Below are 27,921 nucleotides of genomic sequence, written 5' to 3'. Positions count from 1 at the left end.
AAAAAAAAAAACTGAGGGCAAAGCAGTGTCACTGGACTGAAATTCCTCTGACAGATGTAAAGGTCTTGATGACAGTTATTTTCCAGGTCTGCAGCTCAGCAATCATGCCTCTGAACGGTTTCCCACGTGAAGTGTTTGAAGAAGTGGTCGATGTGTGACTGATGTCCAAGGCCCACCGCCTGGTCTTCTTTAAGGATGGGGCAGAGGCAGAAGGAAAGGTGATGCTGATAAGGGAATCTGAACCAAATGTTGTCACGTTCTAGAGATGATTAGATGCCCTTGCTGTGACTTATTACACAACCTGAGAATGGAAATTAAAAACCTGGGATAAAATGTAGCTGCATGGGAGTGGAAGGCATTTTTTTCAGTAAAGACCAAAAACCAGGAGTGAAACTGCTATTGACGCTTAAGATTGGGTTGGACATCAGAGCAGTATCTGTGCTGTGGGATGGATGTGATGCTACAGTAAATCTCTTCCTGATTCAGACCTACTGTGATTTAAATTTATACCTGCACAAAATAATGTAAAAACTTGGCTTTAATAAAGGACAGAGCAACGCATCTAAAAGGCAATTTTTGTAGGTCTGGGTTGTTTTATATTTTATTTTTTCCTTGCATTCCTTAATGAATGAAGGTTTGAAGCCAAATGTATATATGAATGAATTGATTTAAATTTGAAATCCTCCCTAAACTTCAAGTATGTGTTTGTAATATTTGCTTATAAGCAAAAGTATTGATTAATCTATTTCACACATGCAATACACAACTTAAAGAAAATGCAACTTTCTCCTAAATCTGTATCTTGTTTTAAAAAGACATTTATCTGTAGTCATACTCCTAATCTTGGGAGTTGATGAATTTTCTGCATGCTTTGAATGCTATGATGAGATATTTAGTTCAACAGAAAGACAAGGGATTTGCAGATTCCAGAGGAGTTCTTTGGTCAGAGTACTCAAGAGCATTTTCACTTCTACAAAAAGCCCTTCTTTAAATGAGCAAAAAAAAAAAAAAAAAAAAAAAAAGAAAAGAAAAAAAGAAAGAAAATAAAGTGTGTTGGTATGGAAAATACTGATTTGTCACATGAAACACAGATTCCAGAGTAGTTTATATAGATCTGTCATGCACAACCATTGCTGCATGGCTTATTCTGCAGCAAAATTAAATTGAGTATAGCTTATCAAGCCTCTGCCATCTGGTCTTTATCTGGTCTTTTGTTTTTTTTTCACTGATTTCAGGACAAGCAATGTCACTACTTACATTCACCTTCCAGCAGATCCAGCGGGAGACCAGAGCAGAGCTCCCTACTGGTATTACTTGCTCTCTGGCTTTGAAAAAGGTATGAGTCAATTCTGCTTTGGAAAAGGATTGTCATTATTAATCATGGCTGAGATGATAATTAAAATATCGTCAAGTTTTTTGAAAATCAATGCAAAGATTTCAGAATTTAGTTTATTATTGTTATGTATTTGTACGTATTATTTGCAAATGTGCATTTTTGCATTTGTTGATGCAGTGACTCACTGTGCAAGTGCAAGGGAAATTTGCCTAAAAAGTACAATTTTTCCTAGTGCAAGGGAAAAACTGGTGATTTCCTTCTTACCCAAGTGCAACACTTCTCTCCCACCTCAATACCTGTCAGTTAGCCTGGATTTTCTCAGCTTTTTGATGCCCAAGCTCTCAAAACTTTTCTCCACGCTACTATTTAATTTCTGAAACCCTGACTGAGAATGGTAGCTAACACGTGATGCAGAAAGACTGATTTACTGCTTACCCTAGATATCAAAGGGACGCTATCAAACCTTTCAGATTCTGAAACCAATATTTGTTCTGAACCTAACTTTAAGCCTTATTTGGCAGACGTCCAGTATAACCCTGGGCAAGTGGCTCCACATGCTTTAGTTTCCCTGCTTTAGTCTGATACAACACACATCTGCAAACCAGTGGTGAGGTACCTGCCTGCTGCTAAGGCAGTCCTCACTGGCAGTACCAGACAGCCTCAACATCGTTTTGCCCTGTGGCTGAATAGACATTTGAAAGTCTTGCTTTTTATCAAACCTGTGTTTGCCTGATAAATCTTGGAGAGATTAAAATGGACAGAAGAAGATCCATGGTCTGGGAAAAATCAAAGTGTGGACTCTACCTGCTACCTCACTTTTACAGCTCAAGAGGAACCTTGACAAGACCGAGGTTTTACCACAGTATAAATTACTGGTGTGGGTGTCCCAAGAATGCATGTCTTGAGGCAGGCAGGTGGTTAACATTGCTTTGCAAACAGCTGAGACGAATGCTGCGCAGAGCTGAGATGATTGAGATCAGCAGGAGTTTGGGTCTGGAGTGAGGATTTGACAGGAAGGATCTATGGCTTGAAGTTTCCCATCCATCTGCCACAGGATCATGACTCACTGTGTCAAGGAAGAGGTCATAGGAAGGAAAAGGGCAATAAAGGGACAAAGAGGAAAAAAAGTCCTTTCCCTTTGTTTTTACATTCCCTGGTATTTTATCTCAACAGTTTAAGAAAAATATATTTTTAATGTCATTTCTCAAGCCTGGGGAATTTTAACAACTATCTGTGTACCACATTTGTACCTTCTTTTACTCTTGCATTGCCCCTCCTTATGAGGGCTTGCCCTCACCTCGCTCCCAGCATGTTAGCAGCAGAGGTACTAGAAGATGAGGACATCTGCCTCCAGCACCTCATTTCACCCCTGTACTGCCTTGACTACATCCTTAATCCTGTACAACTCTGTCCCTTTACTGGCAGTCTCATGGGAGTCTGAGCAGCTCATCCCTGACTTTGGGGCCAAGGGAAGTCTGTGGCACAGTGAAGGAAACCTTAGAGCACAGTCTTTTGTTTTTCTGTTCCACAATTAAGCAGAAACCTTACAACATAGCATGGCAGCACAGATACTGTTTGTTAAATTCTGTCCCATATTGGTACACTGCCTGCCCACCAAGAGGTCCAGCCCATAATAATAGTCATGCTGAAAGCCATATGAACATTGTAAAATATGTTTGCGTGCAGAATGAGGATGGTGGAGCTGTAGAAAATGTTACATTGCTTCAAGAGATGAGTTGAACAACATGTGCAGCTCCATGAGCAGATTGAAGTTCCTGCCTAGACATCAGGAGGATTGACTGAAGTCTGAGTGCGGCCAGGAGAAGCCAAGAAGGACACGGCAACATATGACAGCAGGATACTGCGAAAGCATAGTTTTATAAATACACATCAACAAATATTTTTTTACCCTCTTTTTCACTGCTGCCAGCTCTTTTTATTGCTTCATCCTGCTCTTTTAAATCAAGGCTTTGGCTTTTCTTTCATAGGAAAGAAGAGCTCAGCATTATTTTTCCTCAAACATGCTATCCAGCTGTCTTTTTGCTATCCTTACACGTTCTTATTTCCGCAGCCACTGCATTTATAGGATCACAATAGGGAACCAATAGGACCATCAGGTCCAAATTGGAGGCAATACCTCCTTGCTACCACCACTTTACAGGTTTGTATGTGAGGCACAAAGTACTTTGAGAGGCAGGATTGTGCAAGGAGTTTTCCTCAGCTTCACCATCTCTGTTCTATCTGCTAGACTGGTCTTCCTACAAGTAAGAGAGGATGCTAAACTTCAGAGATAGTGGGCATGAGAGGTGGGGAGAGAAGAGAGGAGAAGAGTGGAAGTTGTTGCATTGACTGAATGCTGATTGTTTGTCAGCTTTGCTGTGAGTTAGCTTTTATTTAGAGAAAGCTGCTCAGGCTGTCAGTCCAGACTGTAAGAAAGCAAAGGAGAAAAGTGCCTGATAATATACAGGGGAAAAAAAATACCTCTGTAAGATCACTGATGAAATCCTCCCAATCTGCATCCCTCACAATTTATGTCATAAACTGGCTCAACACTCGTTTTCCCATACGTGTCCTTTCAGCAGAGACCACATGGGCAAGGTAAGGGAGAATTTACTCTCCTCCTTCTGCCTCCTACAGCATTTCCCACTACCTATTTTCCCTCCTAGTTTGTGCAACGGAGTCCAACTGTGTCCTTGTCTTACTAGGGCCTGCTCTTCCCTTTCAGATGCTGGTTCACCCTTTGCCTTTGGGGCACTTTTTATGCTGTCGCTAGCTACAGATTTGCCTCCAGCAGAGGAGAATGTTTTAAATGCCAAGCAAGTATGGGTAGAATGTCAGCAGTTCCCTCGATTGCTGCTGAAAGATGAATCTGAGCTAGCTGGCCCCCGTACATCAGATGCCAAGACTGCAGGGAGGAGCTGGGAGAGATGAAAGAAGGAGATCAAAAAGTGGGAGGGGAGATTTGCTGTTTCTGTGGAAACCAGGACTTTACTCAAACTCAGTTTTTTGCATCCCTGACCCCAAGGTGACCTGCTGACCTCTCCTCCCAGCCTGGCTCCAGCACAGCTGTTTCTTCTGAAGGAAAGGAGCCAGACTCACCTTCTGCTATCCACCTGACAGCATGTCCAGGCAGGCTCCTTCCTGCTAGAGCAAAGACATTTAAAAGAGCACTCTGAATAGGATTCAAGCCACCTAATGCTGAAGAGGTCAATGAGATTGGTGCCCCAGAAAGCCCTGGTGTGGCAATGTCATCATAACAAGTAAATAACTGCACACATGCTACACCTGAGTGCACAGATAAAAATCTTTGGATGTTGCTTTTTTTCTCCACACACATGTAAAGAACTGTAAATTAATAATCTGAAGCAACCCATGAGGTTATGAAACCAGATTCCAAAAGATGTTCACTAATCATTTTTCTCTTTGAAAGACCCTAATAAAAAATAGTTTCAGCAGTATGGAACATGAAGGCTAAGCCAGGACAGAATAGAAAAGAAGCAGGAGCTGTACAGTTAGCTCTTGACAGGAAGAATTTTGTTTGAGATGAGTATTTAAAATCAGTAGAGAAATAACCCAGTCCACAGCCTGGACAAAGCAAGTACAATTATGTGTGCTGGTATTAGGAAGACACAGTGGTTCCATTGCTAAACTCCTTCCTCAGGCAAGAGATCAAAGCAAATTACACCCATAAGAAGAATTTCTACAATGCCTCACTAATTAAATAGCAGTTGGTTCGTATAATATTGAAATAAAAAAACATGTAAACAAACCTTGAGACAAGATTGAATATTTTCCATGCAGACATGAGCTTGAACAAACTCTGTCTTGCACTGTGCCTGTGTTTCGGAGAAGGCTGAAGCCAGAGATGGATCCAATTTTTTGTGCTCCATGCACATCTCCACTTAATAATAACAAAAGCCAAATCCCTAGGAAGGAAAGAACAGTAGCTGGGAGGAACAAAGAACACAGAAAACACAACTTATGACAGATGAGAAAAAAAGGTAAAACATTTTATTTTTCAAAAATAAACTGAGAATGACCAGTGCTTACAGGCAAATAAGTGTAAGAAGAATGAGCATTAGAGTAAAAAAACTATTGGCAGTATCTTGTATGACTGAGGCTAGTGGTGAGGCAGCTAAAAGAACAGCAGCATCCTTACATCCTTCCTTCTGGGTGAATTCACCTCCAAGTAAGTTGGCAAGTGCTGTAGTATATGGGGTTCTGGGATGATCAGAAAGGGGCAATTCAATAGCAAATGCTTACCACAGCTTTTCAGAGCTACCCTTATGAAAGCCTGTGTGGCAGCTTGACTCTGAGGGGCCTGGGTCAAAAAACTGAGCCCTGACTCTGTGGCACTTTCAAATCTCTTCTGTCTGACAGAGGCAGACTGTGGCTGGAGCAGATTATCCCTGCAGCTGCTTGTGTTCCCCAAATACAGAGAATGATACCTAAAAACTGGTAGCTGGGGATTTCTTGGCTCTTTTCCACTGTAACTGCATGGGGAACTTGAAGCATTCTTGCTGGCCAGCAGTTTCTTGTCGCTGATTCAAGAAGTGCCTGCAATGCCTCTGTCCATCCTCAGAGACCCCTCTAGGAACTCTGAAACTGACTCCCCTCTCTGTGGCAGAGATCTCACTTTTCCCAAATCACCTGCTTTGTACATATCCTGGCATTGCTCTGGCTGTGTCTGCTCCAGTAAATGTAGTGAGGCCAGGGAAAGGGCTTGAGCATTGGCCGATGTCTGCCTCTACCACTTGGCTGTCAGTGGGCTCCTGGGAGCAGCGCCCACAGCAGCCTCCTGGCCTGCTCCTGGGTGTTGCTCGGGCACAGTTTGCAAGTGCCAAGAACCATTTTGTCATGCCAGAGGCAGCCCATCCCTGCCATCTCCTGCCCATATCAGAAGACCATCCCACCTCATCCCGTCTGCACCATTCCCAAGTTCCCTGCCTGCTAACCCTGTTCTGTGCACACAGACACAGATGTACACACAGTCTATATTACCATATCCTGTTACTATTTCTGTTTTTCTATTTGTATCATAACCCTAGAGCCCTGCATCTCTGGAAAGCCAAGTTTATCTCAGAAAGATTTACAGAATGAAAATTTCTTTCTCCAGAGCTCAACTGCTTAGTCCCCATCTGCACTACTAATCCTACTTGTGACATCATGGGTGAAGGGAAGAAGGTTGAATTTTGAGTAAAAGGCAAAGTGTTTGATTTCATATTCATTTTTCACATCCACTCCATCTGCTCCCAAAAGACAAAAAAAAAAAAAGAAAAAAAAAAGAGGTTTTGTTTTATTTTTAAATAAGCCCCAAAACCTGCGCACCCAGGAATATGATGGAATGGGACTATTTCTGAAGAAAACACTTCTGAGTTTCCTCTAACAACAGACTGGATCTGCAGTTTAAGTATGCTTTGGAGGTAATAAGCAGGAGCTGGAACAAGCAGACAAATGCTCAGTGAGTCCGTGGCCCCTTGCCAAGGGCAGGATGGGGATTCACAGGGGCAAAGTTTTCTCATCCACAGGCAGGGTGCCAGGAGAGCATAACTCCTTCCTAGGGAGCCAGGGTGTCCGCAGAGCTGGCCTAGCTTCACAGGCAGACCCAAAATTCCTCCTGTCCTGCAGGTTTCCCTCAAAAGCATGTTCCTTCCCCAGCTCACCTGTGCCAAGTGCTTCACTCTCAGGGCAGCTCAAAGCTCTGCTACCTACCATAGACATTTGCAGATGGCTCTTCTACGAATGGCCACTTCTAAGGGGTTTAAATTATACAGACTTAAGTTTTGCTGCGAAAGGACATCATTCATAATTACATTTTTGAAGTCTTTGAACATGCACACACACATTAATTCACACATATGCGGGGGAGCCAGCCATAGCCTGAGGACAGGTATATTCAGTGTGAGTTCAATGCATATGTCCACTGCATCGCCTCTTTTTATGAATTAATCTTTTCAGAAAAAGGTACTGGGAGGAGAAGTCACAGGCCTCTTATAGCTTTAACAGACCCCAAGTACTTATCTCAAGCTGAGAGAGTGATTTCATGGCAATAATTTGCTTAAAGTGTTGCTGATCACTTCCTATTTCTTCCTAGCAAATGACTTTTACACCTTTCTACTGTTGCTTTTATATGAGCTGCTATGGCAATTACTCTGCAGGAGTCTGTGTAAACATCACATAGATCCTTTCATCTGGCTATGAAGGGCTGCAGAAGACACTCTTGAGACCTGATTAAAAAAAAAGTTTTCACTCATTTTTCCCCTTCTATGCAAAAAGTATTGTTAGTATGTTGCTATCAGAGTCTTCTCTGTTCTTTCAGGACACATTCAGTTGTACTTCCAGAAGAGATTGTCTGATTCCTGTAAATAGCCCATTTGAAGGAAACTTCAAAAAAGTACTAAATGAAGTTATTGAGTTTCTGGACAAAAGGAATTGCCTCTTCTCTGCTAAAAGAAGAATTTCCATAATCAAACTATTTCAAGACACATTGAATCTTTCAGAAGGATCAGATCACACAGTGATAAGGCCTAATCAGAGAGGTCTCTCTATGGTTCATCCTTTTATTCTCAAGTGCTGTCATGACGTAGGAGCTACTAATTCCTCCTACCCCCACTAGGAACAAGTAGATGCAATGGTGTTCAGTCTGGCCGAAGCATTTTGCACATTTTATTGAGCTTCCAGCCCACCATTTTGTTTGGCCGAAGGAAATTTTCTTCTTTAGCCCAGCTTCGGAGTTTCTGCATTCTCCCCTCTTGTGCCTCTCAGGAATCGGAGCTCTGTCAGATCACCTGTGAAGCCCAGATATCATCACATAATCATGTCTGTCAGAGTAACCAGAGCACATGCTACAGATTCTGTGCCAGTTTCATGCTTTTCTAGCAGTCCTATTCTGGCTTGAAGAGGACTTAAAATATCTGAACCATCAAAGAATTAGAGCAGCATGGGATGATAATACAAGCTCTGGCATAAATCCTGCTGGTACTAAGTCAGGTTTCCAGTGCTTTTCAGTACATTTAGGATGAGGGTGTGAGTTCATTCTTGAGGAATGTTTTGTATTATGTGAACACAGGGGGGCATTTTTTTTCCTTTATTGAGGAGCCTTTCCCTGTTGAAATGATGATATTATTCAATAAAAAGTGAGAGACCTTGTTAGAGCAAATAGAAGCAACAGAATGATAGAGCATTAAATCTTACAGAATGACTAACTCAGTGATTAGCAATTGTAGTTAGTACTGTGACACAGGTTCCATTAGAATCCTTAATTTTTAGTAGTTTGGGGAATTTGATAGTTTAGCTATGATTTACATAAGAAGAATAATTAAACTTCTGTATGCTCACCAGCAGGTTGTCTTCTTTTCCAAGACTTAGTGCAATATAGTCTGCGTAGAATATTTAATTCCCCAGTACTCCTTGTGAACAAGACATTTTGAGTATCTTCTGGATGAGAACCCTAAAATGCAAAAAAACAAAACTCATAAAACTTCTACGTATAGGCAAAATGGGGAAAACATTTTTCATTGATGCTATCATAGATTCTTTATCATCATTTTCTATTTTGTATATAATTTGTATAATTATCCCATTTCATGATCTCTCAATTCATATTTACTTTGGGACAAGGCCAGTTTGAAAGTAAGCACATCAGTTAATTTCTGAAAGCTGCCATTTGCAAGCACTCAGTCCTAGGGATAAAAAGAATACATACAATGATGTGATACATTCATCCAATTGTTCTCTTTACCTTTAGTGCGCTCACACCAAGTTTTCTGAATTGCAGGTTGTGATAGTCTTCCAGAACATACACTGTCATGCCTGACCCTCTGCTGCTCATCCACCATTCACAGAGAACAGGACTCAAGTAGGTACTGAATCAAACTCATCTTCAACAAAGGCAATAAAGGGGAACTGTGAGTATCCCAACACAGTTCTCATTTCAACTTGCACATTTGGACAGTGACATGACTCCCTAGTTTTAAGGGCAGAGTGGGTACTCATCAATAAGCTCTACTATATATGTTGAAAGAAGTGCTGTGTACAGCATGATGTCAAACAGAGTGAGAGTTTGGAAGATTTTTAGGAAGTTATGAAAGGAGCTTCCTTGTTCCTTGGGCTGAAAGCCCATTTCTGGCTCCAGGTGGTAAAAACATTAAAGAAGAATGATTGTGAATTATTCTCACTGCTTATTTCACACAAGCACAAACTGGTCTAGTACAAGAACTGTCTGTCAAGTAAATGAAATGAGATAAGCAGGACTAACACAGAATTATGCACTTAACGTAACTTCACTCCTGTAACTTTATCTAGATGGCTATATAAATTGCTCTTGAGTACTCCAAGTGTTGCTACCTGCATTTTCTTTACAAACAGGCTTGGTAACATTGTTCTTCCCAGTGTTTGCATGCCTACAGGCATGCACCTTCAGTCCTTAGGAAGGGAGAACTGTAAAAGTAGGAAAGAAAAGCTGAAAAGATTATTTGTGGTTGTACTATCTACTTACTGTAGTAAAAGTCTCCTGAGATCCATGTCTATCAAATAAGGTACGGATATATGAAAATACAGTGCAGTACCACCTACTAAAGGAACATTCATTTGCCCAGCATAAGCTTGAATAGTTGAAAATCCTGATTCAAGTCCCTAGCCTGTGTAAGAATACTGCTTATATCAAACAAAGAAGAAAATGTTGTACAGTATCTGATGTTCATTTGTGATCCAGCATTTAAGTAATTCATTGCTGTTCCTTAATGTTATCAAATTCAATCATAAAGCCTCACTCAATGTGAGTGGTGGCACTATTCCACCACAAAAACTTATTTCAGATAAAAAAAGCACTCTACACATAGTGTCAATGTCTAGTCAAAGCCACTCCCCACATACACTCCCCTTCAAAATATTTTATACAGCTGAGACTATTTCTGATCTTTTTAAGTGGAAAAAGATCTCATTTACTGGGCCAGTTTTAGCAATTTAACTGCCATTTAGTGGAGTTTTTACCACTCCTAGGTAGAGATCTAACCTTACCCATTCCAGATGTCCTTCAGCATCCCCTTCCTAACAAGAGACGTTAGAGAGAAGAAAATCCTCATGAAGATTGCCCACACACAAATATGGAGACCTGCTGGAGACTCCAGGGTGCTGAAGACACAGTGGGAGCTTGTCATCCACAAGAGAAGGGAAATTACTTCCAGCCTGAGAGTGGCCATAGCGAATGATCACAGAATTTGGGCTCCCAAGTCATTGCCATGAAAACTTTACTGTAAATCTGAAGCATCCTGCATAGTCACTCAGTGCAATGTGAGGAGAGTTAGTTTTCTATGTTCTTGGTGTTTTGACTGTGGTTCCTTGGTAATTTGTTCTCCTCTTTCATTTCAAATTGAGAAACTGTTGTTCCTATATATAAATATACATATAATAGATTATTTTGTTACATCTTCTCAACTGATGATGTAATTGCATATAGTCTGTTTGTCAACACTTTGCACTGAGGCTCCAGGGACTACATGATCTCTAACTCAGCCATTCGAGGATATATTTGTCTTATGTTTTCTTCCACAGTGAAGCTACAGGCCGTAGAATGTCACAGACAACAATAAAATCTTCTCGTTTCCTGTTATAATCAATGTAACAAATTCTGCATCTAAAGGCAGCTTCCATAATACTTTTATCACTTTCTACCAGGTTCTTTCCAAAGTATTTGCTATCTCTAGTGTTAGATATTACTGTCAGTTTAATAATAGAAAATTGCCTTGTATTACATGAAAATTTATTTCTCATTGTGTATGTATTTGTATAAGTAAAGATTATTGTCTCAGTGCGGCCATCTTTCTTCTTGGAGAGACTTATGAAACTACATAGATTTGGTCTCTCTTAGTTCTCTGTCATTGTCAGAGATCCAACTTCTCATTGCATAAATGCTCAGTACAGCTGTTTCTCTAGTTTTCTCAAGGATGTATAAGCATCCTGTAAATCTTCAACTACTAAAAATATCAGAAGTCATCACATATTTTCAAACTGGATCACAGCCAAATGAATGGTACCACTTGCACGGAATGATCAAGTCTGTTGTATTCCTTGGTACAACAATACTTCATTTTGATTTAGGAAGAAAAAATTAAGCAAAGTGTTCAATCTTTTTATCAATCAATGTGATTGAACACTCCTTACTTAAATGTAGATGAAGAAACTCCCTAATTGTTTATTCAGCACTGTTCTTCTTTGCATATCAGAAGTGCTTATCAGCTGAGAAAAACGTTTACTCTCAAAGGCACAGGTTGTAGAGGGCTCAAACAACTTGGCAGTATGTCTGGCAGCAGACAAGATAATACCTATTGCTCTTAAACCTCATTGAAATATGAATGAAATCCAGCAGAAAATTAGAAATTGGGCTGACTTCACCCATCATCAGTGGTTTCATGTAACCGAGCAACAGTCAAAAGTCTGAATTCCACTCCTGGAAGGAAATACCTGTTACCGGTATACTACCCGGAGGCAATTCCCCTCCCAGCAAAATACCAAGCTCCTCCAATTGCAATGATGCAAGGTCATAGTGAGTAAAATTATGTGGAACAGAAAAAGAAACTAACTCTTAAAGAGATGAGGTGAGAATAAAGAAACAAAGAGTGAGTGAAGATTTCTATGCTCCAACTGACAGCTCTGCAGATGTCTTACTTGCCTATCTTCCTTGGAAAGAAGAGACTGAAGGTGAACTGGGAAAGCTGGAAATCGCATATTAACAGTAAATGAGTTTTTACATAGACTGTAGAGTTTTGGCCAACAGTCAGCCAATACTAAGAGCTTTATGCTGCTACTCTGGACAGCTCAGATGGGCTGCTTTAGCATATATCAGAATCTGGAGCCTGTAGGCTTAGTGAAATTCCAAGGTTCTGCAAAGCCTCCTACCTCCATGTTTATTCTTTACCTCTTCAGCCATTCAGTTTTTTTGTCTGCTCTTACAGTGCCTCTTGCAATTTCAAGCAGGAGATTACATCAGTCACAGAAGCTTGTGCCATTTTGTGATGGAATACACATTCACAGACCTTGGCAATTATACTATAGGCCCACATCTGTTCAGTGTTTAATTTGCAAAACATAGTTCAAATGCACAGACATATTACATGATGAATACCACATGATAGAGCAACAACAGTATCCTGCAGTAAGAGCACCTCTGCAATGATCCACAACATGTTGCCCAGAACAATTTCTAATCCTGTCAATAATTCCTGCAATTCACTCATTCTGTGTCCCACCACTACCTCTATTTCTTTTGCTGTTTTTTCCTTCTGTGTCTTATCTTTTTGGTAACCCAGGCCAGTAAGATAATACTGAATTTTATTTTCAGAAGAAACTTCAGTGTCCTGTCTGGACAGGCACAGAACTTATAGGCAATAAAGTCCCAGTTACCCAGGAAAGTTAAGCTCTGGCAGGATTACTCTGAGCCTTCTTTGCTGCATAGAGTTTTTGAAATGTCCACAGTAGTTTTTCACAGAAATGGATGCTTTGCAAATTACTTATATGTTAAAATGTTTTCAACAGAGGTTAATAACAGGTTATTTCTTGCAGGACCTTCAGTATAAGCTTTTCCTATGTTTCTGATTGCAAAACTCTGTTAATCAATTTTATGCAACTAGTGTTCCTGATCTGCTACCCAAATGTGCCCAGGAGAGTTCTTAGGATCTGCTGTGAGCCTGATAGCATATTCCTTAAATTAGTTTGCCTTAGAAGGGAAAAGATTAGGGCTTTGTAGACCCTTGAGTACCTACTTTAAGGTCTTTGCCAGAAGACATCTCTCTTTTATCTCTCTTCCAGAGCAAATTTTCTTCATATTTTGACAGAGGAGGTAATACTTAAAAGCTCTCCACTATGAAATGAACTACAGAAATTTGAATAGTATTTAGCTAATGGCAGTCCTGATACTGACTCCAGGGAGAAGAACAAATTCTGATAAAATCATGGTGCAGCTTTTCTTTGCACTAAATCTGAGTCCACCTCAGAAGATGCACTGAATTATTTACTTCCACTGTTATTACTTGCAGCATGATGTGTGGCAGTTTTTACTTCTCAGCATGCTTAGTACTTTATCTCTGCAACGAATTTTAAATTTGCATGGAGATGAATAATGCAAATAGTCACAGATATCTTCTATGGTCAATAAATTAGAGAGATCTAACCATATAATGTGATTTTTTCTGGAACTGATTCTCTCCTTCAGAATATCTCATGTCTTTAAAGAAACATTTTGCTGAAGTTACATGAGCAGAAGCAGAAGCAAAAGAGAAATAGGCATTTGACTACTTTTGCATAACACTCCTCATTACTTCATTCATTAGCAGCTTAATCAATAATTCCTCTGGAGAACAGAAAATATTCATAGTGCAATTCATATATTGCTCTACTTATTTTTTCCAGAGTTCTTCTAAAAATCTCTGCAGCTATTCTTTTCATGTAAACCCACATACAGGCACTTAGAAGAATACAAGACCCATAAAACAAAGCAAATCAAAAAAACTAAGACCAAAAGCTGTTTATTCTGCCTATGATTTGAAAAGTAGAAGGATTTATCCCAAATATAAAGCAGGCTAAACCACAGCTATAGCCTTAATTAAGTAGCTATGCTGTGTTGTTTACAAATTTACCAACAGTAGAAGTTGCAAACATCTGTTGTAGAAATAAATAAAATGCATTAAGAACTACCACTGAGCAAGGAAAAAAATTACTTTGTGAAGGTTCATACCTAGTTCTGCACTAACCCTTTTAGTTTCCTGTTTTATTTTTTTGTTTTGTTTTGTTTTCAGAAACATTTGTATATATATATTTTACTGTACAAAACACTGGTAAGATATTAGAAAACCTTTAGGAAGATTTTGCTCTAAGTTATTCTTTATCAGCATGGGTGTGAAAATTAAAGTGAGTCAACGTTGTTCTTTTCCTGATTTGTCATAGTGACCCAAGAGTATTGAAAGGTGCCCTGAAGACTTTCCCTATAAGGTCTCCACATGGGAAGGTGAGAAAGACTTGAAGAAGACCGTGCAACCAAAATAATTTTATTCAGTGCAGATTCTAAACAATGGAGTTTGTATACCATGCCAGAACATTTTACCTATTGATCCTTGTATATATAAAGCGTTTCTGTTCACTAGCAGCTGACAAAAGTCGCTGTATCCTTCTATTTTTGAATCTTAGGTTAGATTTTCATTACAAAATTTACTCTAATGCCTATGCTGAGTATCAGGAATTGAACAAAAATCAATATGTTTAAGATCATATTAAATGAATCAAAATAACTCCCTCAAGCTTAACAGTTATTTATTCTCAGATAGCAACTTTTTCCTTCACAGCTCTAGAAAAATATCTTTATTCTTAATTATTTTTGCAGTCCTAAACTTCTATGTTGTCCTACAGTTTTTTATCCTGAATTGTATGAGGATTTATGGAAAGCAGTTGCAAGTTACGTACCCTCATATATGCAGTTTTGTCCACCTGGATCACAGAACACACACGAAAATCAAAGCAATTTTCACAAGAGGGAGGTTCTCCTATCCCAGTCAGTACCACATCACATACTCTACATAAATGCTATTCCCTTTCAGAACCTCAAACAAAGGCATCGACTCAATGCTAATAAAGAATAAATAAATAATGATAATAAAAGCAAAACGTCTGAAATTTCACTTCTTAGCGCTTGTCTCCATGGCAAGTTCTCTAAAACTCTCAGATCTTGCTTGTATTTCTCCATTGGAACAGACTTTGTTGTCTGCATCTCTATCTACCCAAATTCCCCATGCTGGCTCTTTACAGATGTGCTAAATTTTTGCTTGTTTGTCACAAAAGCTCCTTTACTATGGGTGTTATTATACTGATCTCTTAGTTCACTCTGAGCCAGGACAAACATCAAGCAAGAATTGTGAGGTGAATCTTCTGCCATCCCATCCAACACCAGATTATTTGCAGTGCTCCCTAACTTAGTGTCTTGGCATGTTTGGGTACTCCAGATATTTGTTCTCACTGCTCAGTTCTAATTCTGACTTTAGCATCATGCATCATATTTTGGGTAATCCAAAGAATGAGATTTCTTGTGCCAAGGGTGCTTTGAAGACACGTGCTTGTGAAAGAACCCTCAGTTATAATCTAGACACTTGCACACACACTGTCTTGCTACTGATTGTAGGGTCTTTCCTGGTACATTTCATGTACCTTTCTTAGGCCCTTCAGATATTCATCCTCATGTTTTCTTAAAGCTTTCTTCAACAGGAGAAGATGTAGGAACTTACTTCCGAATTTAAGATGAAAACAATTTTTCCTCCAATGTTCCCCAAGCTGGTTTAATTGAGAAGGCACCAGCTGGATATCCCTTCTAGTGCACTGGGACTGTGAAAAACATAAAGCTGAAGCATAATGCTTTATACCATATAGGTTCTTATTCCATACTCATCACTGACACATTTACACCTCAGAATAGTGCGTTTAATGTCAGTCATCTATACTGTTTATTTTCTTATCTTCTCCCTGAAAAAAACCAAGATCTACAAGGAAGTGTTGCTTTCAATTAGCTTGGTAAGGTGGGAAAAGCTGTCTTTTTCTTTTAATGCATTCCCAGTGGTGTGTGTAAGAGAAGTCAGAACAGACATATATTTGAAGCAAAAAAAAAAAAAAAAAAAAGATGATGTGTATGATGATGTTTAGATTTTGGGATATTAAATACCTACCTTTGATGTGATTACAAAGTAATGGGGTTTTGTCTCACAGACATTTTTTTATCTCTATACAAACAGTTCTTTTGTGTCAGAGGCTTTATCTTGCAGCTTTAACTTTTTCCTGGATCAGCATCATCTTAGACCTCAAAAATAACTCCAATCCATCCATTGTTTTTAGAATGCCATAGAAAATCAGCACAGAGAAATGAGGGTGCCCACAGGTGCCATGGCTGCTAAGGAAATGCACTCATGGTTAAAGCACCATGCTGGAGCTTCAGATCCATCTAAATTGTTTTCAGATCATCAAGGGCAGGCTCCCTGAAGCACAGGAATGGTCCAAGGCAACGTGCAGAGTGCTGAGCAGAAGTGTGACAGAAGGCCTGTATGGATGATTACTACAGTCCTGTCTGATCTCAAACACAAAAGGAAGTGTACAGAAACAAGAGTGGGGACAGGCTACTTGAGAGGGTAGAAACTTTCCTTGTGAATGTAAAGATGGAGTCAGGGAAGTCAAAGTTCAGCTGGATCTGAACTTAGTAAGGGAGGTGGAGGACAATAAGGAAGGTTTCCTACATGGGTAGATCGTACCAAGAGAAAGCCGAAGAGTGCGAGGCCACTACTTATGAGGGTTGGGGATCCACCAGCCAAGAAAAGGTGTCCTGCACCTCTGGGCCTTTTTTGCCTGTTATCACTTGTCTTCACTCAGGCACTTGTCCTCTCTAAGTCTTCTGGCAGTCTGTGGGAATGATCTCACCATATCAATATATATTAAATGACATGAAGAGGCTGAAGAAATGGGCTGACAGAAACCTCATGAAGTCCAACAAAAGCAAGTGACAAGCCTTGCATCTGGGATGGAGTAACTTCCACATCACTACAGGGTTGGGGCTGACTCTGGAAAGCAGCTCTACAGAATTCAATGAAAATTCAGTGAAAAGCTAGGTATCAGTTTTCATGTTCAGCTAGGGACTCCAAGAGTTTTCTGAGCTCTGAGCTATGGGTCAGTCAGTGCAGAAAAGCTGGCTTGAGCTTTTGAGAATCACTAGGAGGATATTTTAGGGCAGAGTTCATTATCAGGAATTATTATTGCTGATATTATTATCAGGAATTATTCAATATATTTTTTTTCACTGGCTCACATGAACATAACAAGTACTTAGATGAGTATGAGTAGTCTAACTTGTGCTTCTCATGGCATATAAACCACAGCCTATTCTCATTTATACATCTTATTATGTGCTTAAAAAAATAAAGGGATGTTTGTAGGCAAAAACCCTGCTTGCTTCCAAGCACATTCAGTGATCTGTCCAAACACCTCCCTCTGTTTCCTTCTGGTCAGTGTTGCCAGGACTTTTCCATACAGAAAAATGTGAAAGCTTTATCTGTACTCTACTCTTAAAGCTCTTCACACTTACTCAAACCTATATAAAACATTAACAATTACAGAGCAATCAAGAAAAAAGGAAGAGCTGGGGCTGGCACTGTGCCTTGCACATGTCCCGCCCTCTGCAGGACCAGGGTGCATCCTCTGCCAGCTGGCACTGGAGTGGTGAGCACTTTGATTCTCCTTTACCAAGTCGCCTATCTCCAGCTAATCCACTCAGTTCCTCTTCTCACAGTGAAGCAGAGTGTAATGAGAAAACATGTTTTCTCTGCTGTTTTCCCCTTTATTATGAAACATACTTAACTGTTATGTGTCTCTGCATCTCCTGGAATGTTCCGATAACCTACCAGGTTCTGAGGTGTTGATGCTGCAGCAGGACAGCAATATTTTAAAGACTCCTGCTGAGCAGAGAGAATCTCATTCTCACTGCTGTCTTCTGTGTAGTGCCTCCTTCCTTTCCAGAACCTGTGCTCTGATGGAAAAGAGGAAACAGAGAAATAAATGGTGAGAAGGAAAAGAGGGAAAAGAGAGAAGAGCCTTGCATAACTTTGGGGCTTGTTACAGCCAAGTCACGTTTTTTATGTTTGCAAGCTTCCATGTCTGGGCCCTTCAGAAAATGCTCCCACAAGAAAGGGACTTCTAAAAAATCTGTTTTCATTGTTACTATTTATTGTTACATCTTACTTATTTCCAAGATTTCTGACTGCATTGCACTTTCCAGAGAACCACCAAAGTATATATGAGAAATTAATAAAACACTTGCTGGTATGCCGTTTGTTTCCTTTGATAAAAGAATTCATTAGCGTTTTTCAGCTAAACAGCTTCCACCCAGATCCTGCATATAAGAGCACATAGCAGTGGCACATCCGTGTGAGACTGATGCATTCACTAAGCCCCCAGGACAGGCACAGAGCACTGCAAGTTGATAGGGAACATCTCCACGCCTTTTGAGTGAGAGTTATTTATCACATCTTGAACAGTAAGCATACGTTACAATACTGTTTTCAGTCAAGAGAAAAGGCCTGATCCTATCAATAAATAAATAAATAAATAAATACCTCTCTATTTCAATTTGTGAAATACTATAGAAAGGAAAATCAAAAGTTCTACATAAAAAATGATATCTCTGGGTGATATTTTTTCATTGCTTTTTATCTGAGGGCCTGTAACCTCCAGAAAGCCACTAACATTCACACACTGATACTTGCATAAAGTATCTTATTGCTTATAGCTCAACACTTCTGTGACACAATCTCTCAAATTCAACCTTTTTGCCTCTCCTTTTCTTCTATCCTTCCCCTAAGACATCTAATGACATCTATTTTTATGTACAGAAAGAAGGACAAAGCCATACCAGTTTTCTTTCCTATCCCTGACTCTGTCCCCCTCCCTGTTTTTTTATTTATTTATTGGCAAGTTGAAAGGAAGGAGATTGTAGGCTACAAAATTAAGAATATTTGATACTTCCTCATCTAGAGCTTTAAGTTCAAGAGGATGAAGCAGAAAGGAACTGGAAGTTCTGGTGAGTCCAGATCAACTTATTTAGTCCATGTGTTTGAAGAAAAAACTACCATGAAGAAGAAGCTGGAGAGCAAACACAGTATGGTGTGCTCTCCCTGTTTAGCCTATAATATCCCAGATTTACTAACTGCACAAAGACAAAGCAGTACCGTATTATTTATAATGTCATTTCCCAAGAATGCAATGTCCCACCCTCTCTTGGTCTTAGCTTTAAACTTGTTTGATGAACACCAGTTTTCCAGTAAAGACAATATGGTATTTGGCGAGAGCGGTGGAATAAGAAACATGATTATTTTCATGTTGGACACTTGCATAATACTTCTAAACATCCAAAGTTAGGTTTATGCAGGATTACAGCAATCCTTACATTACTTACATAAAATTACAGCATGTCATGTGATATTGTTTAGGTTGGTCATCATGTAACCTATAAAGCCTATGCGGAGGGAAATATGAAATTTTAGTTAGCAAAGTGAAACCTTTAATTAATTTCATCTGTCCAACAGTTGCTTTGCTTTATACCCAAGCAGTAAATATCTTCCAAGAGATCCACAGAGCAGAGATTTGTCTTTCAGTGACAGCTAAAAAAAAGTGCTTATTAATGCTCGGAGCCTGCCATGCATGTCTGACACAGCCAGGTTTGTCACGCTGTTGATCTCAGATCTGTGTGAGAAAAACAGATTGCATACAACCCGCTTCAGCTTCTCCAGGCCTGTGAAGGCTTGCGTGGTCTATACTGGTGAACAATGTTCTTCTCTCAGAATGGGAAAGGAAAAAACTCTCAGACCATTCCCTCCATCTCCTCATACACTCATGCTGTTTTCACCAGGGCAAGAGGTACTTCCTTGATGGGAGAGAGGAGGAATAAACAGGAAAACCATGCATGAGATCTGTTGAAACTAACATTTCCCAAGAGTCCTCAGCAGACCTTCTGGGTGCTGACAAAGACGTGAGTTGTAGATGATCTTCTAAAAACAGCAGTATGAGCCATAGTCTTAGCCTTAGTGCAGTACAACAATCAATAATTAAATGCAACCTAAAATGTCAAAGGCAACTGATGTGAAGTTAGACCTACTAATCTGATCTGACTGTGAAAGTCAGTACACAGAAGCAAATCTCCATCTGTGAGCTGTCTACCCAAGGTGTTTGGGGATCATGTTATGCATGCCCATGTCAGCTAACCAGAACAAGGATGTCAGGATGTTGATCAGAATTCCCCGGAGAACAGCAGAGTATGAAAGTCAGTACTTAATTGCTACCACACATGCAGACGTGCCATAAGTGCAAATAAATGCTGTATCTTATTTTATTTTATTTTATTTTTGAGATAGGGTAGAATACTTTGGGGAAAGCTGACTCTTCAGTAAAAATTTTTTCATGTACATACACTCATTGCTTCTGCTTATGTGAAATGTATTGATAGAATGTCTCTAGTTGTGTGAAAATTTACTCAGAGTCAAGAAGTTAAAGCTACAGCCTTAGCTCAGAGCCTTGAGCATTTATAAAATGTGACTTTTCCCCTCCTTTCATTGTGCTAAAGAAAAAAAAAAAAAGGAAATAATCTGCAGCTGACCATAGCACACAAAAATGTTTCATAAAAACCTGGCATTTTTAGAAGATGACTATTGACCACAGATTGGTGATTTGATTGGTATTTTTCCTCTAACCCCAGTCTTTTAATTCAAGCTTTATCAACACTTAAATTATTTGCCAAGTTTTCTCCTTACTAAATTTTTTTAAGATGGATATTTCTTTGTTTCCTTGTAAACTGTGTTCCAAGTGTGAGATTTAGTGAAACTTCAATAAAATATCAAATATGATTTTTAAAAAATGTAAAATGGTTCTGAATGGAGACCTTGCAAACTCAAATCTGCCTCAATGTTTTCTAGGCTGTACCCCCCCGTTTTAACTGAATCTTTGTTTTCATTGAATCTGAAAAAGCAAACAGTAAAATAGGTGATTTTGGTGTGCATGCATGCACACACATGCTTGTGCAAAAATGCATGTAAATATGCATGCATATATACATACTGGTTGTCAGGGCCATTTTGAGGGTGAAAAAAGGTGGTGAAAGTCTGAAGACAAAGAACTCTGATGGAAATTACTCTGTAGATGCAATAGGCATCAGTGCTACTTTATCTTCCTCACCCCATTTATCTGTGTTTAGCATTCTGGAGGGCTCAGAGCTGTGGTAGCTGTAAAATGTTAGGCTGAGGCAAAGAATCCTTGACAACCTTATTTCAGCTGTTAGAGAACATAATTACTTTTTTACTATGCAGTTGGATGTGTTTTAGAGAGGATTCTCTATACTGCTATGAGACCAGAGCTTAAAAATGTGGCAAGCCTTTCAATGCTAAGATTTTTGTTGATATTTACACACCGTTATCTGTCCCTATCTCTTCTGCATAAGGACAACATAAAGAAGGGGATATTATCCTTGCACATACTGTTACAACATAAATGTTTTGAATTTTGTCCTGTAGATAAAGAAAAGTGATCCGCTTTCAGCCTCAGTTTTTACACCCAAATTCGTGAAAAGCTATTTGAGGGGACATTGCTCAAAGAAATGCTTGTACTCCAAGTGGCATTAAAGTAAGATCAAAAGTACGTGGAGCACGGAAAACCGGCAGCCTCTCCACCACATCCTCGCACTCCTGTTGTTGGCTTCAGGCCCGGTGGCTCCATGGAGGCCTGCAGCCTGGCCTGCCGAGCCACAGCTGGTGGCCGGCCTCACAGGAGGGAACGCGGCCTCCGGCAGCTCTGCAGGGATGCCTGGCAGCCACACAGCGCCGCAGAGAATGGCAGGAAGGCCTCTGTTATTGCAGGCCGCGAGGCCGTGCGGCGCCTGGAGCTGTCTGCCCCCAGATCGCTCCCCGGGATTTCCGAGTCGCGACCACGGCTCCTGCTAACAGCCAAATATTTCACTCTGGAGACACACTGTGCTTCCTGATATAGGATGCACTTGCATGTCTCCCGCTGACCTTAAACACTAATAAAGGAGTCATAATATGACCTAGGCGGGTCTTGAAAGCCAGTGGCAGTGTGAGTGATGGAAGGGTAGGCTGAGCGGCTGGGAGCTCTTGTCTGCTCTTTGTTCAGCAGCTATCGCCTTGTGTTCCTTTTCTTGAGATTACGTGCAGGAAGGGAATTTAAAACACACTCCGCTTGCCCTTTTGCCAGAAGCAAAAGTTAATTCATTATGCTGGGAGGGAGAACCCAAGTGCACTTCCCTCGCTGCTCCTGTGCAAGTGCAAGTCTCAGATAGCCCCTAATTTCTACTGCCTGCACAGACATAATGCTGTTACACATGTGTAAAGCTGCTTTGCAGTTGTTAAACCAGATATATCCAGTTCCTGAGAAAATCACTGGCTGAAGAACCGATGTGGCTCTTGATGTTGTTGCACTACACTCTCACCTGGTGCCAACAGGCTTATCTGAAGTCAAAGCAGCATCAATGTCCTGTTGGTGTAAGGAAACACAGTGGCTATCATTTCCTGCTTCTTGCCATGTGTTCCATCCTGTGCTGCCTTGGCCCTACAGGTGAAGCAAGAACAAGCAGAAAGAAGCTAACCTGGGATCATGCTGGCAATCTAGCTATCAGCCATCAAATGTGCTCAGACTTGTTAAGCAATGAGTGAATGATGACTTTGTTACCAGCAAAATGGCCAGCTTTATAGAGATCAAATGCAAGTGGACAAGAAACAGGAGACCCCAGGAAAAGAGGCAGATTTTCTCATCAGCCAAGGACTGTTTTAATTGCTGTAATAGCTCAAAAATACTTAATTTGACCATGGATCTATGTTATTTAGTTCTATTTATTTGTAAAAGGAAGGATAACAGTCTGTCTTCAACTCTGCATTAAGATCAGCTGACATTTGCTATGATATCATAGACTAACAAAATGAAATAACTTTCAGAGAAAATATTGACTTTCTTTGTCTGACTTAAAGCCAACAGACAGAAGATAGTAGAATAATGTGAAATAAGAGAAAATATTAGAGTAGTCATACCCAGACTAAATTTAGATACAAGTGAGGCACAACCTCATTCAGGAAAACTCAAGAAAAAGATCTTTGTCATTATTATCATTAATATAAAAACTTTAAGTTGCAGAAAACAGTTATTAGGAAAAGAAACCCTGGAACAATGCAGTGAGACTATTCTCACAACTGATGAAAATTAAAGTTTGCCATGATCTCATTGTCCTCAGATACTTCTGCATAATTTTCACTGATTTTGACAGGAGCTACGCACACATTTCAGAGAGAGGCCATTAGTCACACAGAGAAATGGGGTACAGAGTCAGTACACATGACAGTTCTTAACATTTGCTACCACTGCACAGCCCAGCAACTCAAAATATTGTGGATCTGCTCCCAGCAAAGACTGTAATCAAATAATCTCACATCCAGCACCCTCGGAGTATAAGTTTGTCTTCAAGACTCTATCCCAGGATCTGACTGACCAGGACAATTAATCAGGGCTGTGGCCACTGTAGCCAGCAATGCAACACCAATATAAAGTTGGTGGTAGGTCCATACCAGAGCTCTTTTTTTTGCATCAACTTTATTCATTCCACAATGTTATTGCTTGTGTACCACCTCCTTTATTTTTAAATGAATGAACATTATTGAGAGTGTTGATTTGATTTAACTCAGTAGACTGTAACAGAAATTTCTACAAAATCCTACTGATTCTTTCTATTTCTGATTAAAGAGAACATAATAATGATGACTATGAACATTTTTCTCTGTCCTAAAGACCTCTACAAACTTCCTTCTGTGCATTCTCAATATCTCTTGTAGGGTTCGGTATTTTCTATCTTTTGTTCTAATTCACAGTCATTGCTATGGAAAATGGTTCACCTGACATTATTCGTTTTCAATCCGGTACATTTAAATAACAGTTCATCATTTCCCTCTGATAGCAGAGTTGGAGGGGATGAAATGTTGTCTCCCATGCAGTCTAGGATTCTAGAAGTTCTGAATATTAATCTTTCTTTACTATTTATAGGAATTGTAAGTACAACTGTATAAGTACATTTACATTGTAATGAAAGTACATTCTAATTATAGAGGTTACATTTGTCTTCAGAAATCATGCCACATCAAGAACTGTGTGGAGGATCTGATTCATTCAGTGTATTAGTTGTGAAAATTAAATTTACATAGGTCACTTTGAAAGTAATCCCTCTTATTTATTTCCACAGAAATAAAATCTTATTAAACAACACTTCAATCTCCTCTTACACCTTACCATATCTATTTAAGCATAGCTGTCCAACAGGCCACACCTGCACTCCTGGCCTCTGTTTCCTTATCCCTGATGAACTTTTGTCTGTTATTTCTGTCATGTACTTCTGCACGGCTTTTCAGTTTCTTTGAGTATATCACTACTGAAGCCTCAGCTGATCTCAATTTGTATGTCATACAAGAAAGGAAAAAAAAAGAGAACGGTCTGAAATGCTGTTTGTTTTTTACTATTTAAAAGGCACCATAAGTTCCCCTCACGTCATATGCGTGTTTCCATCCTCTACATCAAATTTTCCATGGAAACTCACACCAGCGTCATATACCTCCCTGCTCCCAGGCTGTCCACGCATGAGACAAGAGAGAGACTGCTGGGAAGGTAAGTGTGACAGCAGACAAACAGCCGGCGGCTCTTCAGCACATGTGTTTCTCAAGCTTCAGTCATGAGCTGACATGTTTACATTTCAAACCACTCACAGATTGCAGTGGGTGCAAACAGGCATCTTCAATTATTTGTGTGGCCTCCTCCCCATAAATAAAATAGTAAGAAAGAAAGAAAACTGCCTTCCAGTCTGTTTACTGTCAGAATTCATCTTGCGCTGTTGTGCTTGAGTGGAGCAACTATGAGGAACTCCATGGCTGTCGTGGAAGTGAAAAGTTTTTGTGAATTAGTCAAGTCACATCACTGTACTTGGGACCAAGAGAAGGAGCCAGATGAAGTGCCTACTCTGCAGCAAGAGAGAAGGCGGGCCAAAGCTGATATGCAGGCATATATCAGTGCATTGCCACTGCTCTGCTGCCACCCAAACCCACTGCTGCACATGCGGAAGGAAACCAGCATCTTCTTGGCCCTGCTTGCTCCAGCAGTGGAGTGCCAACAGGTGTTACAAGGAATGCAGCACCCCCAGTCCCTGATTACTGCCAGCAATCCCACTGAGCCCTGTAGACCCAAGGGGCAACCTTTTAAAACACCTGAATTATGAGCTAAATGCAATTGTTCAGTGACTCTAGAGCCAGGCTAATGGGCTGTCTAAGCTGGCAATTACAGCACTTCACGTAATGTGGGGCCAGAAACTTCTCAATTCATAGATACCATCCCCCAGAATGGACATTCCTCTCTGACATGTGGCAACACAGACATGAACGTGCAGTTGTGTGCCCCATTCAGAGCATACCATGACTTTGCCCAGCGCACAGGTGAAAACAACTGTTTCAGCTCAATCTAGGCATGGTAGCGAAGTGTGCAGAGATCGATTTTGCCAGTTTTCTTTAAATGTTGAACTTTATAAAGAAAAAGATTGATAGAAAAATAAAACAATGAAAGCAGAGAAAAGCCACATAATCAGGGAGACCACAGGCTCCTGAAAAAATCTGTGAGCAGAGTGGCTTAACAATATTTAGATAGTCTTCCTTTTTACCATGCTCTAGGTTCTGTATTTATCTGTCCTTCGGAAACTGGTGCCCCTGTTTATAATTAGTCTGATATTTAAATTCTCAAGAACAATTTGAGATTTCCTTCCAGAGAGTGTTAGAAAATGATATTGTGATTAGCCATGATATCTCTCTGACTGTGAGTGCTAAACAAAACAAGCAGTTGGCACAACTATTTGATCTGGGAAGAAGGAGAAGCAAGAGTAATGACAGCTAGTTTCCAAGCTTTTGTTAGAGGAAATGTTTTTGAGACCCAAATCCCATCCTAGTAAGTTCACATACTAAGTGACAAAATTTGTTTTTGAAACATGGAAAAGTTCAGAAAAGATTAGTAAAATGATTTCTTACACTTTTCTAGTCAGCTTTTTATTTATGCATCCCCTAACAGTTAATGGAATTAAAACATTAAAGGCAGCCAAAGGGTCGATTCTGCCCAATCACATAGCAGTCAGTTAAGAGCAAAATTTTGTCCAGCTTTAATTCTGGATCATAAGGACACTGTTAACATGAAAAGAGACAAGCCTATTTGTCTGAGGGATGTGATGCCAGTAGGATTCTTGAAGAATAAATGAAATCTTTCCCTGCACTGTGCAGGAAATGACTTTATTCTCATATTTTTATCAGAAAAGATTTTCTGAAGAGAATCTGATATTTAAGTCGAACTGGTTAAAGTTCTGAAAACTTGCATATTTAACCACTCTGACCCTGTAAAGAGCAACAGAAAAGAGCTATGTAAATCTACAGTTTTGTTTGATTTTGTTCAGGTCAGCCTCTCCTAAAAATAGAAGAATAGATTTAGCATTGACTAAAGGGTTGTTTCTTTTGCTTCAAGTCACAGAAATACAAATGTCAAATTGGTTTCTACTCTGATACGAAAGTGGTTTAAAAGTAAACATCTGTCTTTCATCTGCTAGATGGCAATTAAAGAAAATCTGTCATTAACCCCCCAGGTACCTCTGCAGATTCTGGGTCACAGGGAGCAAGTGATGCTTGGAAGTCTCACAGGTCCTTAAGGTGGGGAGGGATCCCATGCAGCTCTACTTCTCCCTGTGAAGAACACAAAAGGCATTGAGTGCTTTTCTGCAGTGAAGTTGTAAGATAGGAAAAACATCAGAAGTGGGTCCTAAAACAAAACATTTCATATGGTATATGCCTTCTTCCATATGTGTTCCCACTGCTGTGCTGAAAAAAGATATCTATATTTGTTTAAAAAAAAAAAAAGGAAAGCATAGCATCTGCTATAACTGAACATAAAATGTGCTGTAAAAATGCATTCAGTCTTTGCTATCATTTGCCTTCATTGTACTTAGAAACTTGGGCTATCTAACATTCTCCTCTGAAACAGCTTTATAAGTCCATCTTCTAAGAAGTACTTGAGTACATCCAAAGTACAGGCACCAGGCATTTCAGGACATGATCCAATCTGTTAAGCAGAAAGAAAATATATTTCCTCCTTTATTTGCTGTGCCACCTAATGTATTCCAGGGACTGTAAAACCTGCATTTTACAAAAGGGTAAATTTGAAATCCCACACCTTGCCCAGTGCCTCCACAGAAACACTTTTTTGCGTGTTTGGGATAAGAAGGACATCGAGTTTTGTCCCACCCCAAAGTGGGTCCCACCCCAGGACATGGAGTACCCAAATAGCAGCCTCAGGAAATGTAGATTATTACCTGCCAAATGACCACAGAGCCTCCACAACAGGGGCATAGGTCAGGTGTTGGTGTTCTCCATCCATTTTGGTGCTTTACAGCCAGGAGACCAAGAGCTGTCTGACCAGAGAGTAAGACAAAAAGCAGTGGTGTTCAGACTTGGGACAGCACAGGTGCTGTGATTCACTTCTGGGACATTGTGCATGTTGCACCCAGCATTTAATGCAATGCATGCATAAGCATTCTGCATCCAATGGAAAAAATGCCTAAATATGTTTATTCTGTTTCTTTCTACTGGAATTGTTGTGTTGTGCATATTGCCACAGCATTTGAGTGGTGCATTTCCAGCGGTGCGTGAAGCAGCCTACACAAACATCCACTTTTAAAAGAAAGGATTTTAGTTCCCAAGCCAACTGGATGCATTTGAAAATGTTGCCCCCAGTCAGGCTATGCTCTGAGGCTTCCAAAGAAGCAGCTGAAGTGCCTGGGATCTTCCAGCACAGAAGCAGTTAATTTCTGTAAAGACTCCGAGAAAGAAAAACAGTCTAAGAACAGCCTTGTGTTGGGAGGAGGGCTACAAAATGAGGCTGTTGCTGTTGTTTTCATTGTGTGCACTCTAATCAGAGAGAGTAAGAACAATAATGCATGTAATGCTGAT

At 40.0% G+C, this 27,921-nt stretch overlaps 2 long non-coding RNA genes across 4 annotated transcripts; one reads left to right on the top strand and one right to left on the bottom strand.

Moving 5' to 3' along the window:
- LOC110396596 lies at positions 134-9,200 on the top strand. The gene is made up of 3 exons (XR_002437088.1): positions 134-218; positions 1,236-1,336; positions 9,114-9,200. It is a non-coding gene; the product is annotated as an uncharacterized LOC110396596 (long non-coding RNA).
- LOC110396594 lies at positions 177-27,909 on the bottom strand. 3 transcript variants are annotated; one of them, XR_002437086.1, is made up of 8 exons: positions 27,285-27,909; positions 26,566-26,658; positions 17,758-17,882; positions 9,078-9,775; positions 8,675-8,786; positions 8,023-8,124; positions 5,107-5,262; positions 177-301 (listed from the first exon to the last, which is right to left on the bottom strand). It is a non-coding gene; the product is annotated as an uncharacterized LOC110396594 (long non-coding RNA). The 3 variants fall into 3 exon arrangements; XR_002437085.1 differs by lacking the exons at positions 177-301; positions 5,107-5,262; positions 9,078-9,775 and having other exon boundaries at positions 5,316-8,124; positions 27,285-27,866; XR_002437084.1 differs by lacking the exons at positions 177-301; positions 5,107-5,262; positions 9,078-9,775; positions 17,758-17,882 and having other exon boundaries at positions 5,316-8,124; positions 27,285-27,846.

The sequence above is a fragment of the Numida meleagris genome, chromosome 3, assembly GCF_002078875.1.
Source record: "Numida meleagris isolate 19003 breed g44 Domestic line chromosome 3, NumMel1.0, whole genome shotgun sequence".
NCBI classification, from domain to species: Eukaryota; Metazoa; Chordata; class Aves; order Galliformes; family Numididae; genus Numida; species Numida meleagris.
Note: the sequence above shows the minus strand (reverse complement) of the source record. Positions and strands in the feature narration are given on the sequence as shown.